Source organism: Cottoperca gobio, chromosome 8 (assembly GCF_900634415.1).
Source record: "Cottoperca gobio chromosome 8, fCotGob3.1, whole genome shotgun sequence".
NCBI lineage: Eukaryota > Metazoa > Chordata > Actinopteri > Perciformes > Bovichtidae > Cottoperca > Cottoperca gobio.
The window spans coordinates 20,936,519-20,954,157 of NC_041362.1; the positions used below are offsets into that span (position 1 = coordinate 20,936,519).

Here is a 17,639-nt window from a genome sequence, read left to right on the forward strand (position 1 = left end):
TCTCTCTCTCTCTCTCTCTCTCTCTCTCTCTCGATGTCTCTAGAGCTCCCTCTCCCACTTCCCTCTATTTTTATTATTCAGGACGCTACCCTGTCGTTTATGGCTACGTAAGATTTATGAGGTTTCTCGCACCCAGCAGCGTCTGTGTGTGTGTGTGTGTGTGTGTGTGTGTGTGTGTGTGTGTGTGTGTGTGTGTGTGTGTGAGTGTGTGTACGTGTATGTGTGTAAACATCCCAACTTTAAAACAGATAGCATTCGCTGTGGGCTGCTGAAAAGAGAGGATGAGCTCCGTGTAGGTGGAAGGTGGGAGCCGGAAATGTGTCTGTCTGCAACTTTTCCTTCAAACCATCGTTTGTGAGGACAGAAGGATCTGCTAACTGTCGCTGAAAAACCTCATTACTCATTAACCAAACCACTAATCAGCTATTTTATTGTCTCTGAGTTTCTTTTTTTTTCTCCCACTGAGCAACAGTGTGGGAAGAGACGTGCATGTGGAGAAATAAGCAGAGCGGATTACATGTATGTGTTGACTTGTAAAAGCACGCCGGCGCTTGTAAAGGATGGCAGGTCTTTATTTTCCTTGGATGGCAGACGCGCATCGACGGCTCCGTGTTTGGGATTGAGTCACGGATATTGGGTTTCACAACTGAAACTCTTTGCTTTGCAGAGCCATGGAAATCCTATTTCCATTTTGTTTCTTTCCCCCCTCAGGACTTCAGGCATATAGGCCACGGAGGATGACACAAAGGAATGTCCTACTACTACGGGATTTTAAATAATAGACCTATTTTACACAGTTAACTGTGTCGAAACGCTGTGTTGCTGTACATGCCAATGCTAAAATATTCAACACAAATGATGGATGAATAATTTTTGTGACGTTTGTGTCGTGTGAATGGAAATAGCCGTGGGCTTTTCTGCAACTGTGACCTGTTTTACGCTGTTCTTAGTTTCATTACTGTTATTACCGGGAGTGTTAGCACTAGAGTCATTAAAGTGCTGTTTTAATATCTGTCGTATCACATGATGAAGTGACCCTGGTATGTCTCCTGATGCGGCTGTAACCCGCGGTCATCACACTGCCCTTCACACCTCTGGATTTTATTATATTAGCACGTGTCATTACATGATATTACACCAATCACACTCACACACACACACACACACACACACACACACACACACACACACACACACACACACACACACACACACACACACACACACACACACACACATACACATTTTGCATGTATTCAGCTGCACCTCTCTACAAATTCAGTTTGTAGAAAACAAATGATATGAAGTATATCCCCTATTAATGTAACATAACCATCAACGTCTTCACTTTGCACATGCATTGATCTGCGTTAACAGTTTGTCCTCACTGTTTTTGTTAACGGTGAATTCCAACATCATGACCTCGAAGTGTAAAAGTAGACATAATAATGATAATAATTGTGAAATAATAATAACAATACTACGTGAATGACAAAAGTGTAACACATGGCAGGGGGTTGTCATAAAGAGCATTAATATTTTAGCCTACGGTGAAATCAGTCTCTTTTTTTATTATTAATAAAAAAATTAAATCACCGTCCACACTTTTTAATTTTCTATGCATTTAATTAATTAAGCATTTAGACACGGGCATTGCAAGAGTGTCACATTCTCCACGTTGTAATAACAATTACACTACAGATGCACTTACTTAATACAACATGTTTCTGACGTTGCATAGCATCACAAAATAAATAAAGTAAATCAGAAGCACTCACCGAAAGATTTCCTTTTATTTTCTGATGTTTTGAAGGCAGGAAACGGATTCCAGAAATATCCTAAGAATTGCAGAGGGAAAGGGGGAGATAGAGGGAGGGGGGAAGATAGAAAGAAATAGAGAGATGCAATCAAAAGGTCTTGCTAAAATCTGACACAGAGCGCAGACCTGTAGTGTAATGAACGGCCGGGACACGATCAACTGCTGACAGGGACTGCTGACCTAAATTATCCCTGGTAAAAGCAATAAGAGCAAAGAGAGGACTGAAGTCTGGGAGGAGTGATTTGACATATTATTGATTCTGGTTATCATATTACATCATTTTATATTCACCATGTTTCCCCTTGTTTAAAACACGGTGGACTATCTGCTTTTAGGAAAGTCTTTAACAATTAACAAGGAGACTTGTAATGAGTAATCCAGATGAAAGTCGGAATGGAGAAATAGAAAGAATCGAAATCTTCGAAAATTATACATAAATCAATTTAATCAATATTGTGGAATCAGCTCATGGAGTAATACAAGTAATAGTTAAACGACGTGTTCGATAACCCTAAAAATAAAAAATAAAGTAATTAAAATAGAAAATAGGCTGCTTATTCACACTTTAATTATCTTATAGAATTAGACTAATACCTGCAACCTGTTGTGAGAAGCGTAACACATCAATTGATGCATTAATAAGCCGAGCACAAACGGCGGAAAATAATTGGACTACAATCGAACAACACGCATGGGATGCGTCTAAATCCTGATTCTCATTATTTTGAATGCCAATAATCATAAGAAATGTAATTTAAAGTCCAGTGTGAAACCCTTAAAGTTAACACGTATACACTCTGTGCATTAATGCTGAGATAATCCATAACAATCACAGTTAAGGATGACTTGTAAAAGCGTCCGAAATGTTGCCAAACACCAAACGGCCCGACAAGCAAAAAAAATGGGAAGCAAGCGAAAAGGAGAAGCGGCCCCATAAGGCGAACAGCTGTTTCCCAGCGACTCTGCATCCATGCAGCCCATAAATAACTTCAGCATGTTTCAGAGAGAAAGCACACATCCCAGAAAACAGTGCTATTGCCCGGTTATCCTCATGTGGGTTTGAGCACCCAGAGCCGGAACACGCATCCCGGCCGGACCGACACTGAGAGGTAGATATACATCCATTCCACTGCTCCACTATTCTACTGCTCCACTGCTGCACACTGCTGTAAACATCGTCTAAAGGTGAATTGTATAATTGTATAATAGCATCCACGAGTGCAGGATGAAACGCGCTGTCCGTGTTGTTGCATAGTGGCGGAAACATTTTAATAAAGTGGTGGAATAAAATCTCTGTCCCACACTGCCTCTGTTTCTGCTCCTGACAGCTTCCCCCAAACACATAAATCAAAAGCAAGGATCCCCGACCTCCCCGTACCAGCCTACACCACCATCACCACCTCCACTACCACTACTCCTGCTACAATAAAGTTATTTATTGTTTCCGTGCATGCACTCACGCATAGCTCTGGCTGCCGTCCATCCCCATCGCAGCACCAGCCGGGGTTTCCTCCCTGTGTCCCCCTCAGCCCCGCGGGTCAGTCGGAACTTTGAGCTACGGAGCAGGAGTGGACTAGTCTAAAGTTGCCCAGAAAGTGATGCAGGGGCCGACTAGCTTAGCCAGCTAGCCTATAGGCCGAGACAAAGGGAGGAGGCCGCCTCCAGAGGCCCAGAACAGCTGATGAGCCACATTTTGAGAGGAAGAGTAGGCTGAGAGAGAGAGGGGGACTTTCACATGGATCAGGATCCTGAATCTAAATAAAACTATGTAGATGGTTGTTGTTGTTTTAGGAATAAAATAACGGCAGAATCTGCAGCAACATAAGTGGAAGCAACAAAGAGTGTGTCGGTGCATAAATGAACCGAATGCATATTAAGTGAGTGAACAGCAGGTTCACACTCCCGGGACGTGAATGGGTTGATGGAACAACACAGTATCAAAGTATATTGTTTTCAATTAAAGCACCCTGTGAGACTGGATCTAGAGTATGTGCAGATATATTGAGATATTAGGACTTAATAATCGGTCTGAAACACATATATGTTGATGGGTGATGTTGCTCCTCACTACTGCAGCTTCATTTTAAAGTATCACATGACCTGAACACACGTTATCACTACTCCCTGCTCTTATCTCCGTCTGGCCTGGTGGTGCTGTCACCGGCCTGCATCACACACAAACACACACACACAACACACACACACACACACACACACACACACACACACACACACACACACACACACACCAATCCCCCCTATTTTCCAGGAATACTGGAGCTTAACTTCCTGCTTCTAAAGTGATTTGAACAGCTACACAATAAAACGTGCTCTCTGCAAAGCTTTCCTTTTAGAATTTCTACTAATCTTAGCACACACACACACACACACACACACACACACACACACACACACACACACACACACACACACACACACACACACACACACACAAACAAACAAACATATCTACACAAGTTCCGAGCTTTCAGGATATTTGTATCAGGGCTGTTATTTATTTTACAAATGTGGTAAAAAGTATCTTGTGGTGCTTCAGTAACACAGGAGCTACAAGCCCCCATTGGAGCACTCACACTGTGATAAATTGGAGCACACCGTTCCAAAAGTGACTTTTGACGACGTGCAATAGCAATAGATCAGTTCTTTAATGATCAATCCACAGTCGAAGTGTTGCAAAATCATTTCATGATTTCAAAATGTTCATGTTCTATGTTATGCTTTAATCCATAAAGCTGTGTCCTTTTAATTTAGACAGGATTTACAGAAGATACATTTAACTTTATATAAACTATTAGGATTCATGTTGTTGCTGTTGGTGTGAAACTGATAACAAGAGGGCTAAAAAATAAAACGGCAGGCCCTTTCAGTCATCTCTATCAACTCCAATACAAAAGCATATTGACCTGTTAATTGTAATGTGAGATTATTATCCTAAACATATGTTTGCATGTAACAATTGCAGCTTATTAACTTTGTTTCTGTCATGATTAACAACCGTTGGAATAGTTTCTGCCTGACTTAAATGCATTGTTTTATGTTACAGAACCAACTGTCAGAGCTCCATTAGTCAGTCATTAACTGTCGGCCATTTTTTGGATGTTAAATCTTACCGAATTTCTTCAATTCATTTATGTAGCCAAGAAGCATTCGTACACTAAGCTGAATCTCAGGAGTGAGTTGCAGCAACAACAAGTAAATAATAATAATAATAATAATAATAATAATAACTTTAGAATGCTCTGACCTCAATCTGTCTGTTGGACACATCCCCCCATGTGTATCCAATTTCTGGATTTGACGTCATTTACTGCAATGTCAGTGGGCTCCTGGCCGCTTACATTCTCCTCAAATGATCTGCGTGGTTAGAATCACGTTTCTTTTTCCCAGAACCTCAATTCCCTGTTTCAGTCTCACAAAAAAAAGCCTAATAAGAAAACCTGTCAATTTAGAGCACATATGCTTTTTTTGGACACATGTTGGTTCACACATGCTCACATTGTAAACACACATGTAGTCTGACATGACACTTTTACATTTCATGTGGGACATTCACAATCATTCTATGTTTCCCCTGCAGCTTTTTCTCCACCAGTACATTTTACAATAAGTGCTCCTTTGACTTACCAACGCTTGACAAACATTGAAACATTATCTTCACGCTGAAAGGTAAACACGCTGACTTAACAAACACCAACTAAGGAAACAGAAAAAAGGAAATAGGACTTGTGACTTGCTGAATTCAGTTTAGAAATGTTGACCTTTTTGGGCCCCCACAGCACCCATTGTCATCACAATTACCTTCCCCAAAGATCAGTCAATATCCATCCATACATTTTTCATCACGTCCATTTGAAGCTTTCCTTGAAGTGTAATGAGGTTGAACGGCCATGAGCCTCATCACCAACACCACCAGACACCCCCACCAAGTGGGCAAGCGACGACAAACCTGTACTGCAACACATGTCATCTCCTCCCTCCTGCTCTGGGCGAATGACAAACAAGTTTCAACACCGTTTTTCCGAGAGCACATATGCACCGCTGAGAGAAACTGAGAGGGAGAGACAGCATACATGTTCCTCTGTTTCCAGCATGTGTAGTTAAAGTGAGGGTCTCAGAGGGGTAGAGACACTCATCTATGCTCACTTAGCAGTTAGTCTGCTTGTACATATCGAATCAATCAAATACAAGAGAATTAAGCCACAAGCTTAGAATCAAACAACTTCTCTGTACTGACAACTTAGTAACTTTGAAATGTGTCAACCATAACACAGTCATATCTATTCATTCTTAAAGGTATAATATGTAACTTTACCGCATTAAAATGCTTAAAAGCCGACTAGACCTATGTAGTTGAGTTGTGTACTCACATTATCACAAATATTTCAGAGAACTGTGTAATGTTCCTGAAGCTAACGTTCCTCTCTCCTGTCATGGTGTCAACTTCCTTTTAGCTTCATAAACTGACTTTGTATCCACTTTTAAGACACTTTTTACATCTTGGTGCTTATTAACTCTATATTTGAACCAGATGAAGGATTTTAGTCCTCGGACGTTAGCGGCAGCCGAACAGCGTGCAGGAGGAACTCTGATGTTTAACCCTTGAATCAGAGGAGAGCAGAGCTCTGTGGAGGATTCTGCTGCTGAACCAGGAACACTGAAGGATCCTAACGGGAGAAGCTGACTGACATGAGGCCAATACTGGTGAATACAACAATTCCCATGATCCCTCGCTACTTCACTATGCCACCAAACTTTTACTATCATTTTGATTGATTATGCGTTTAACATTGTAAAGTATGAATGAACCCATATGTACTCATGAGAAACACTTTAAGGACACATTGTAGGTCTTCATTTCACGAGCAGTCTATGGCTCTGAATCAAAGCATGTTAGAGGAAATGGCATTGTCTGCTGTTAAGATATAAATCCTCTTATTTTGGTGAACACATTCTTTTCATTCAGCTTGTGAAATCTGAACAAATCTTCTACTTATTAACTGTGTTGCTCGTGGCTGCAGACATCACATAACCGAGGCATTATGCTCCTCCAATACAAAAGACCTATTTGAATCGTGTTTAGGCCACATGCTTCCGTAAAACACGCCCGATTCTGTTTCCAGTTCACAGTCTCAGTTTACAGAGAACATGAACAATCGGCGCTGAACTTAGACTCCAACAAAAACATTATATTTCAATTGCATGTAAATTTTGCATCTAATTGTGTTCCTAAATTCAGTGTAAAGGGTCACACTTAACACACAGTGTAAGTCAGTGTGAATCAATAAAGTGAGATTCTCTTTCCTCTCATGTGCACAGCCTCCTTTTGGGATCTAGTAACATAATGTTTACTCGAGTAGTTTGCAGGCAGTTTATACTCAGCATATTTACATTATTGTGTAATATTTTAAATAACCAAACTCTGAGTTTCATGTATTTCCGTTACGCTTCATGTTTATTTGGGCCGAGTGACTTGGAAGCTGAATATGTAATTTGGCTTCATTCATGTGTATAATCTTTGTGAGTCATTTGCACAAAAACTAACCATATTCAGATGGAAAAAGAAATCTGCTTATTTTCATGAATCTTATTTCTTCTTAATCTTATTTGTGGGTCCACCAAGCCATTTTACATTAAGTGAATTTAGCTTTATGACATAATCTTAAACAAAACCACTTAACCAAAGCTTAACACAACAATGTTGCATTACATTTATGTTATCTTGTCTTATATTTTACCTTATCTTATTCATTAAACCAACATGTTAGCCCAATGTCTACCCTCCTCTCTTGCTGCAGGCAGGGTCGCCCATCTCAAGAGCTTGCCCCTGTGACACTAACAGTCCTGAACCAGAAACTCATGCCTTCAGCGCCTTCCTTTGACAGAGAGTTAATCTTTATCAGAGATGCTAATCTTTAACCTCCAATTCAAAGAAAAGCCTGACGCCAGGAGACAGAATGAGACAGAATGAGAGAGAGAGAGAGAGAGAGAGAGAGAGAGAGAGAGAGAGAGAGAGAGAGAGAGAGAGAGAGAGAGAGAGAGAGAGAGAGAGAGACAGAGACAGAGAGTGTATTTGAGGGTTTAGAGGGAGGGGGAGTCCAGGGTCTAATTGCCCTTTCTGCTCCTGGGCCATGAAAAGTGCCAAGCTCACCAAGTCTGTCAGGCACTGGAAGAACAGGGATGGATGTGGCTGTTTGTGTGTGTGTGTGTGTGTGTGTGTGTGTGTGTGTGTGTGTGTGTGTGTGTGTGTGTGTGTGTGTGTGTGTGTGTGTGTGTGTGTTTGAGAGAGAGAGAGAGAGAGAGCTAAGAGAGGTAGATATTCCAAAAGGAAAGGTATACAGAGAGCATGTTTTATTTCTAGCTGAGCTCTGATGTTAAAATAAAGTTTAAACTGTATTTAAATATTATATTGCTTTCAAAGCTTAGACCGCATCAGCATTTTCTGTTCAGACAATTAACCAATTTCTATATTTCTGACCTAAAAGTGCTTTGAAGGGTTTACGTGTGTGTTTTACAGGAGCTCTGTAGGGTTCCTGTGGAGGACCAATGTTTAACTCTCAGATAGTATTACACACAGTGAGACGTTGCTCATGCTGTATCCGCTGCAGGCCTAGGCTCAGTCCCACTAGCTTGCTCTGTGTTCTCCAGAATTACAGCAGGATATTTGGGTGACCTCTGTAAGCCTTACTTGTGGTTTGGCAATGCCTTAAAAATGGATTCACTGAAGTTGTTGTTATATATCTTTGAGGCCTTATTAGGCTGAGTGTTGAATAACCTCCACCAGTACAACAGGCCTGTATCCATTTCCTAACAACATGCTCCTCTTATGACACATGGATCAGAAAAAGAAGCCAGTGATTGTAATATAATCAGGCCACTTGGCCCAGCAGCAGATAGGCCTGCTATTAAGCCTGTTACAGCAGGAGAAAGCGGCTGTATGGATCTGGGCCAGACCTGTCAGCCTTTATACAGTGTGACAGTGTTAGGCGTGCTTGCCCCCACTATTTTACTCTGATCGGTGTTTTGCCCATAGTTTGTCAGTGATGTATGAAAAAATCAATTAAATCACAGCTGTGTTGGAGTCGCTGTGGGTTTTTCATGACTTTAAAGTCTCTATGCCCGGAAGTGAGCAAAAACCACCAAGGTCAAGCAAGCTTCCAGAGGAGCTGTCCAACGACTGGTTGATATGACGCACACATAAAGCAGCTGTTCCCAGCGGCTCCTGAACACTGGTTATGGTCTTAATGCTGGTTAGACATAATTGGTAAACAGTACAAACAGTTCATGAGATTATTTCAGTTCAGATTATTTCAGAATGCTTTTTAGATGCCCCGAAGACTTGAGATTGTCTAGTATTTCAAAAGCAATTTTATTTTAAATTTAAATTTACAATGAAAATCAAAATAGACTAAAGAAAGTCCCATCGTTGATGATAATCACGTATTATAACCATAAGGCAACAGGTTAGTAATGTGTCACAAAACACTTCTTATCTCTGGAAGCTTCATCTAGGATTCATGGCCTCAGTATGTGTGAATGCAATACACTTGTATTGAAAACAAATATAACTTTAAATGATATGTTATAATACATTTGGATGCAGCTCCTTATGTCTCACATACTTCAAATGGTATCAAGTCATTTTGTGGGACAGCTCAGTGATGGTGCGGACTGATGCTCTATTACTGGACCTTTAATTGTACTTAAATCTAATGTGAAGGCCAGTGTAGCTGCGCTTTGTTTTTATTTTGCAGTACAGTTCAGTACATAAAGACAAGACTAAACAATTAAATGAAGTCCTTTTTGAATCGTGAAACCTTATCCCCTCACAGCAAAGGAATCAACAGAAGTAAGGCTTCATGGCTCATTGGTAAAAATTATATTTCTGTATGCATATATTGTTTGTATTGTTATTGACATAAATACCATTTACAGCCAGAGAATAATTAGATTAGAATCCTATACTGAATATGTTAGTTTTATATCGCCCATTTTTTCAAACTGAAATGTTTGTACTTGTAATTATAAATGTGTTTACAACCACTTTGCCTGCATTTGCTTAGATCAGAGGAGAATTCTGTTTTTAAAGGACCATTTGTGGATTTCTTGTGTGTTGGGAGGGTGGTGTGTGTGTGTGTGTGTGTGTAGGTGGGGGGGGCGGGGGGTTGTAAGAGAGAGGGGAAGAAAGAGGGAGAGAGAGGGGGGCGGCTTCTTGAGTAAGCAATCTTTTCACACTATCATAAATCACAGCGTGGCTAACATGCATCTTCTTTCTTTACACCTAGCCGTCAGGTCCATTCACTGCGACTCATTCTCCCTGTGTCACGCGCACACGCACTTACCAGACGCGCATCTCTCTGTCCAAACTGCACTTCATGCTGCAACTAAACTTCTTTTACAATGACGAGAAGGGGAGAGAGAGAGAGAGCGAGAGAGAGAGAGAGAGAGAGAGAGAGAGAGAGAGAGAGAGAGAGAGAGAGAGAGAGAGAGGGACAACATGGGAAGGCGCTATTTTCTGTTACCTATTCTGAGGCATCTGTCTTCAGCACACACACACACACACACACACACACACACACACACACACACACACACACACACACACACACACACAAAATAAGCTTTTGGCTAGCAATAGATCTTGCACGCGGGCACACCCCGCGGATGCCTGTGCGAGTTCGACAGAGACCATGGTCACACAACAGATAATTAATGACATGTCGAGCTGCGGAGCGCGTGGGATGGGGACGCCTTGGGAACACACACCGGGACACTGAGCGAGAAGCATCCCGACAGAGCTTACCTGCTCTCTCTCGGCGTCTCTCCTCCTGGATCCTCTCCTGCTGCTGTGTTTTCCCCCTGAAAGCAGTATGTTTTTGGACACGGGTGGAGACACCGGACAGAGTAAAGAAGACCAGAGAAGACCTTCTTGGAAAACCTTGGACGTAGCCTACTTTTTAATGACTGCATATGCGTAATTACGGGCAGTCAGACAGTTTGGCTTTTTTTCTGTCGTGTGTTCCAGTCCAAAATGGTACTAAAACAGCATGCATGCCAGTTAAGCACGGTGTTAAAAGCGCACTGTTGCTTGCTGTTATAATGCCGGTGTATCCATCAGGACGCCTCTAACAACGTAAAGCGTTTTGCATGTCCGGTCTGAGGAAAAGCCATAAATCTTGAGCCGGCTCCTTCATAAATCTCCAACAATCAAAGCCTACCTACAGCACACAAGCTGTCGGGGACTGCTCGGTCTGGGGCTCGCGGTGCTACTTTACCCTAAAAAACACACCGCGTGCGCGCGCTCACCCCCCCCTCCGCATGTGCTGCAAAATTCCCCGTGTAGCAGGCCGGTGCGTGCTTGGCCAGCACCACGGTCAGGGCTCGTGCTTTTCTTTCCCTGAAGCCTTATCCTACACTGCCCACCGGCACGAGACTTTGGGGTCCAGCGCGAGCTCCGCTGGGCCCACAGATGCTGAACGAGCCGTTTCCTCTGCCAGAGCTTTCCTGTATTGAGCGTGACGCCGTATTCCCCGGGCTCCCCTCCTCTGACTCTACCTCTCTCAGCCTATGTATCTCCTATTCTTTATCCTCTTCTCTCTTGGTTCACCAAAAGAGATGAGCAGAGTCCTGCACGCGCCAGTCTCTTCTTCTTCAGGTTCCCCCCGTCCTGTCTGACGGCTGCTATCTTTTGATGAACTTATCAAACAAACACTGTCGTTGTTTTGTTGTGGCTTTGCTACCTAGTTGCTGTTAGCCTGTCTTGCTGACCTGTAACCCCTGCATACCAAACTATTCTAGATTTGTCTCTGAAATAATCAAAAGTTCCCTTCGTTCACATTTGAATGGCTTCACTGAACATGAACACTGAAGACAATCATAAGCTGGTTCTCCCCCTGCACTGCTTACTGCCCACCTCTCCCTGCTCGGACCTCTGGCTAGTTCGTTCAGCCCAGCCTTGCTGGTGAGGGGTAGGCGGATTGACACCCTGAAGTGTGCCTGAACCAGGCCATGGACTGACAGCTAGAACCTATGGAGTTGGGGGGGGGGGGGGGTTCGGGTTCTTGTTCCCGTCCAATAGGGTAATCTGGTTCGGGTGCACCCGGGGGGTTATCGCGGTTCAGCGTGACCTGCCTGTCCATCCTGCCTGCGCGAGGGCCAGATGTTGGGTATTACATGGCGTCAAACTGAGAGCGATCAGAGGAGAGGAAGAGGGAGAAGAGGCTGAGAGCCCAGAGGAAGAGCAGACATTCCGCTGTGATTTGACCTGCGCGACCGTGTTCAGCATGTTTACACATCCAATGAGTTTAGCGCAGGCCTGTCCAATATGGGCTGATTACAGTCACAACCGTATAACGGCATCCACAGTTTATCCATACAATATGTGAGGACAACATGGTGAAACACATGAAGTAATCTGAACAGAAGCAAAGTAAACCAAAGAGGTTTTAACTTTCAATTTCATATTTAGAAATGAATGAAATTGCCCTAACCATTTCTGTAAACCAAAGGCAACCTTCCCACACGATGACCAAAAGCTTAACCACACGGATGTCCCGGAACTGTTATTATGTGGCATTCTCTGGAAGTATACCATTGGAAAGAATTGTTGGAATATGACATTATATGCAGCTTTGACTAAACTAATTAAAACAGCCAAATGCATCTGGTGAGCCTGACACAGAGAACTGATCTTAAGGTATTTTTGGACATGTTACTGGCTTGTAATTATTTGATTGTGAACTTTGTTGAGCGCATCTGTCTCGCTGGTATTGGCCGTTATTCACAGGTAAAATTTAGACATTAAATTAATCTTTGCTCTCTCCATCTCTCTGCCTCTCCCTCCCCTGTCTGTGTGTATTTGTGTTATCTGCCCACGCGTATAGACATGCCTTCACTGCCACACACATACAGAGAGAGAGGGAGAGAGAGGAGTAGAAAGAGAGAGAGAGGGAGAGAAGGAGAGAAAGAAGTTCAATTACACCAAGGCAAAGCCGTTATTTTTAGTTCGTAGCCGCACTGATAAAAGAAAGAGAACGGAGAGGGGAAAGGCTCGCGCCTGGGCTCCTCCTCGTGGAAACATTTCCGGCTCAGCAGCTCGGTCTCTTATCGCTCTCGTGCATGCTGCTCTCCGGCCGGTTGAAGTGAAAAAGCTCGCGGGCTCTGGATACAGTTTCAGCCGCTCATTTTTCACGCGCTTTGAATCACTGCCTTCGCGCAGACGATTATAAATTTGTGTGAGGCTTCTTATTGATTTATTTCCGAACGGGTAATCATCTCCGCGCGAGGAATAGCCCCGGAAGTACCTGGCGCATGGAGCACGAGACTGGATATCTGCAGCCTCTATGAGATAATGCAGTTAATGCCATAGCTAAACAATATTAATTATTATTAGTATTATTATTATTATTATTATTATTATTATTATTATTATTATTATTATTATCATTATTATTATTATTATTATTATTATTGTTGTTGTTATTATTGTTATTATTATTGATACACTTATATTTTTATTTGAGGAAATCGATTATTTTTATGATAATAAATCAAAGCATTATATTCCTAAAATGTGGCCCTTGTTAGGGTTGATTTACACACATTTAAAGACATTTACGTGTTTTGTTAAGATTATTTCCTCCACACTTAAATCTTTCGCTCGTTAACGTCCAGCGGCTGCAGATTTATGAGGCAGAGCGGTCCTCAGATTTATGTTTGACTGTTTTTGAAGAATCTCTGCTCCATTCCTATTTTCAAAACAGAACTGCTTTCATTTCTCCAAGGATGTTTGCTTTTCACTTAAATTCAGAGATAAAAGCTACCAGTATAGGTATAACCCTAAATTAACTGCGGAGTTTTGTAGCTGAGGGCAGATTGGAGCAATAAACACCCGTTTTGTGGATATGGAATATGTTCCCTGTGATGTTTGCTCGGTGGATGTATTTATGTTCTTTTTTTACAGCGCTTTGCATGGCTGGAATATTAGCTGGAAAGTTTACAACAAACAGTTTACATATATTTTTAAAATATATTTATATTTTACATAACATTGTCTCCATAAATATAAAGTGTAGGTCAACACGGGTTTACATTCTTGGAGGTTTAAATGAAGCCATAGTCATTACCAAACGCCAGTGTGCTGTTTTAAAGTTATTAAATGGCTCGCTCTTCTCGAATGACATTTTATATTCTGTTTTTCTGTTAAGCAAGTTTTAAAATTGGGCGATGTTTTTATGGATCTACAGTTCCCCTCGGGATAAATAAAGTTATATCTATCTATCTGAGTTAAAATGCATTGTCTGAGACATTTTCCCCATGTAGCTGTCGCTCGGCGCATTCAGACATATCTTGCGTGGGAAAAGAACAGAGGAGAAGACAATATGGCTGCCAGTCCCAGTGGTGAGTGGGAAGATGTGCCTTGTGTGAAGTCTTGTCTGCTGCCTTCGTGCGTGTCTGTCAGACGCGTGGGTCTGCACCGACCTTGTCTTTGGCCATATGCAGTAAAAGGATGCCTCACCACGGTGTTACAAACAGATAGGTCCATTTTTGTTTGTATCAGCCTTTTGTTTCAGCCTGTGCGAACAGTAACGCGCCACAGACTGATCGTAGAGCCCCTGCCGAAAGCTCTTCCGTTAAGATTCAGAAGACGCTTTACTCCGAGCTGCTGCTGTCCGCGGGGATCCGCAGCGAACAATAAGATACATCTGGGATAAAGACTCTGTCTGTTACTCCCTCGCATGCACACAAAATGATCCTACATATTGTTAAATGAGCATGGCGTTAAAGCCGTGAGAAGTGGAGACGATGAGATTTTAAAAATAAAAATAAAATAAAAACTACGTCGCTAGTCGCTTCAATGTAACGACTCCGCTTCAGCTTCAACAAAACTACACTTGAAATGTTTTGCCATACACCAAAACAAGCTACCTGTCTTAACATTTGCAGCTGCCTGCTTTATTCTCCTCATGTCACAATGAGCGGAGAGTGCTGCCTTTGTCCTGCAGCAGGTTCGGTGTAAACATTCATTTCAGCCTCAAATGTTTGTGGCGTCACACTAAACCACCGATTGTGTGAAGACACAGCGCAGTGACACATTCACGCCATATATCTGTGTTTTTTCCATAGTGAGGTAACAAACGTGCCGTTTCACATCTGGGTTATGAATTATAGTAGGTTACAGCAGCAGCGTGCAGACATGTATTTAGCGAGTGCAGCGAGGCCTCGGGAGTTGAAATCCCCCTCCTGCAGCTTGGACAGCAGCAGCAGCTATAATGGATGTCAGACAGGGAGTGATATCATTTCTCAACACCGTTTCAAATATTTGAACTATTTCAGCTGGGTTTGATCTGGAACTATCTTGCCAGACAAAACACACTTAACAGTGGACACATGCCTGGGATAAGATAAGATAAACCAACCGCCTCTGCTGTCGCGTTGCCTTCACTGTGTGACTGTTTTAATGCAGCAGCGTCACAAACTTGCGCTTTGGATAATGCTTTTACGTCAAGTGTGTTTCCCTCTTAACTTTTCCCTCAGTGCAGGGCCATGTTCACAACCTTTCTCCTGTGTGTCTGTCCGCAGCGTGCACCCTGAAATGTATTTTAAACGTCTCCCTGTCACTCAAATCAGACACAAGGCCGAGATAACATCAAAATATTTAAATATTTATGAAAAAAGGTGGAAAAAATCCCCACGTGTCTCCCCCTTTCTCTCCCTCTCCGTCCACAGAAATGAGGGGGGATATTGTTTTTGACACGACGGCGGGCAGCAGGAATACACATTTTGAAAAACGCTGCCTCTCGCTGCTCCTGCCATCACTACGTGATGGGAAGCCGCGGAGCTGCTCTAATTTGGTTACACTAAGGTTTACACTGGTAGTGATGGCCGAGCAGGGAGACAGGGAGAGTTCAGCCCCTTGAAATGTAATTGTAAAGGGATTTCATCCATCCATCCATTGGAGCATCACTACATTTGTTAATACGCATACATTATTAAAATGATTATGAGTATTATTACAATATCAATACACATATTGTAGTATTGTAAGTTAATGATGTAGGCTATGTATGTAATAAAGTGATGTATTATTTATTATTAAAGACTTCCTCCTGTACTTTTTGCACTTTTGCATATTTTACCAGCTGGCTTCATACCAAAACAACACCACGCAAGCCTCATCTACTATAGTGAGTTATGAGTTTAGCCGGTGAAATTACGTTTCTCCATACCACCCCCCTCACTTCACCCAGTTGCTACTCGCAATGGGAAGGGCTACAAATGGTACCACAACCAATTCACAATGTTTCCTTGAGTCATTGCGTTTGGTTTTCCACAGGAAGAATGTGAGCAAGAAATACAACAGGACGTGTGAAGCAGGCTATGTGAATATTAACATGGGGCAAAAATTGAACTAAAATTCCTCCAGTCGTGCATCTCATTTTCCTCGCCACATTTAAAGAGAAGAAGAAGGCCTGATTCACAGTGAAGGACTTGAGCAAAGGCAGAGACTCTGACTGCTGACATGAATAATGGCGCCCAACTCCATTCCAGCAGGCATCCAAAGAAAACACACTGAAAAAAACTACTTGGAGAGAGAAGGAGACAACTTCTCAAAAATGAACTCAGAGTGAGTGTACAGTCTGGACACCATGAAGACACTCTGTCCTCCTCTAAATACAATTACCAGCAGATGTATTATGTCGCAGATAGTTTTGGTCGCATGAATGAAGTTGATATAATTTCCAAAGCCAAGTTGATTCTCCCTGGATGGCTGATTTTCACCTAAAACCCGGGCCTATAGGCTAACTGTGCTTGAGAAGCCATGAACTCGAACCGGCGTCATTTAGATCTTCAACTTGGCTCTTCTGGCTGAGCACCACTGACACTTCTTGGATAGATAGATAGATGAGATTTGCATGGCCGGCAGGTCCTTTTTATGAGATTTCATGGCGGCGGAGGCGCGCCTGGTGTGCCAAATTCAAACAAATCTCTCGTTAATTGGTCGCCGCAGTAATTCACGACCCGGAGCTACAGCCAGCCACTGGCATACTGAGCAAGAAAAAAGAAAACAGCCGTAGTAATAATCAAGTGTAAAAAAGCGTAAGGGTATGTTTGTGTGCGTGTGTGCGTGTGTGTGTGTGTGTGTGTGTGTGTGTGAGGGCATGAAGGAGAAGGCAGGCAGATGAGGAGAAAGAGAGCACGGCAGTGAAAACAGAGCCGGCGGCCGTGGTGGGATCTCTTCCTCCACTTCTTCTTCTTCTTCTTCTTCTTCTTCTTCCTCGTTCCGGTGTATCATCGGTCCATCGACCGTCATTTTTCCCTACCGTCTTCCCACAGCGTAGGAAAACATGATTTATTGCGGGCAGCACCATAAACAACAGCACTCCCTCACAAACACACAATGGCAGCCCCGGCCGCACGCTGACACCCTGCCTCACTATAAATCAAGAGAAGTAGCTGGCTGGGAAAAAAAGGAAGGGAGAGGGAGAGGGAGAGAGAGCGAGAGAGAGGGATGGACAGAGAGTCAGGCAGATAGAGAGAGATGTAGAGGAAGACAGGGGGTGATGGGAGAAAGATGGAGAAGAATATCCAAGTGCTTCTTAAAATATAAACAGCCATCGGCTAACATTGCATTGCTCCCTCTCTCTCTCTCTTTCTCCCTCTCCCCGGTCTGCAGGCTGCCTTGCTGCACCGCTTCAACCTATAAACAATGGCTGATGATGATGGGTGGGGGTGATATGTAAACAACACGACAGCAACATGCACGATGAGGAAACACGGCGAAAGATGGGTATTTTTTGGG

The 17,639-nt window shown here is 42.7% G+C and overlaps 1 protein-coding gene across 1 annotated transcript in view; it reads right to left on the reverse strand.

The window, feature by feature from the left end:
* The window catches only part of hoxb3a (homeobox B3a), a 43,758-nt gene that overhangs the window by 16,229 nt on the left and 9,890 nt on the right, over positions 1–17,639 (reverse strand). Inside the window, exon 2 of the mRNA XM_029437151.1 lies at positions 1,779–1,838. The gene's annotated coding sequence lies outside the window, so the exon portion shown is untranslated. The remainder of the gene's footprint in view (positions 1–1,778; positions 1,839–17,639) is intronic.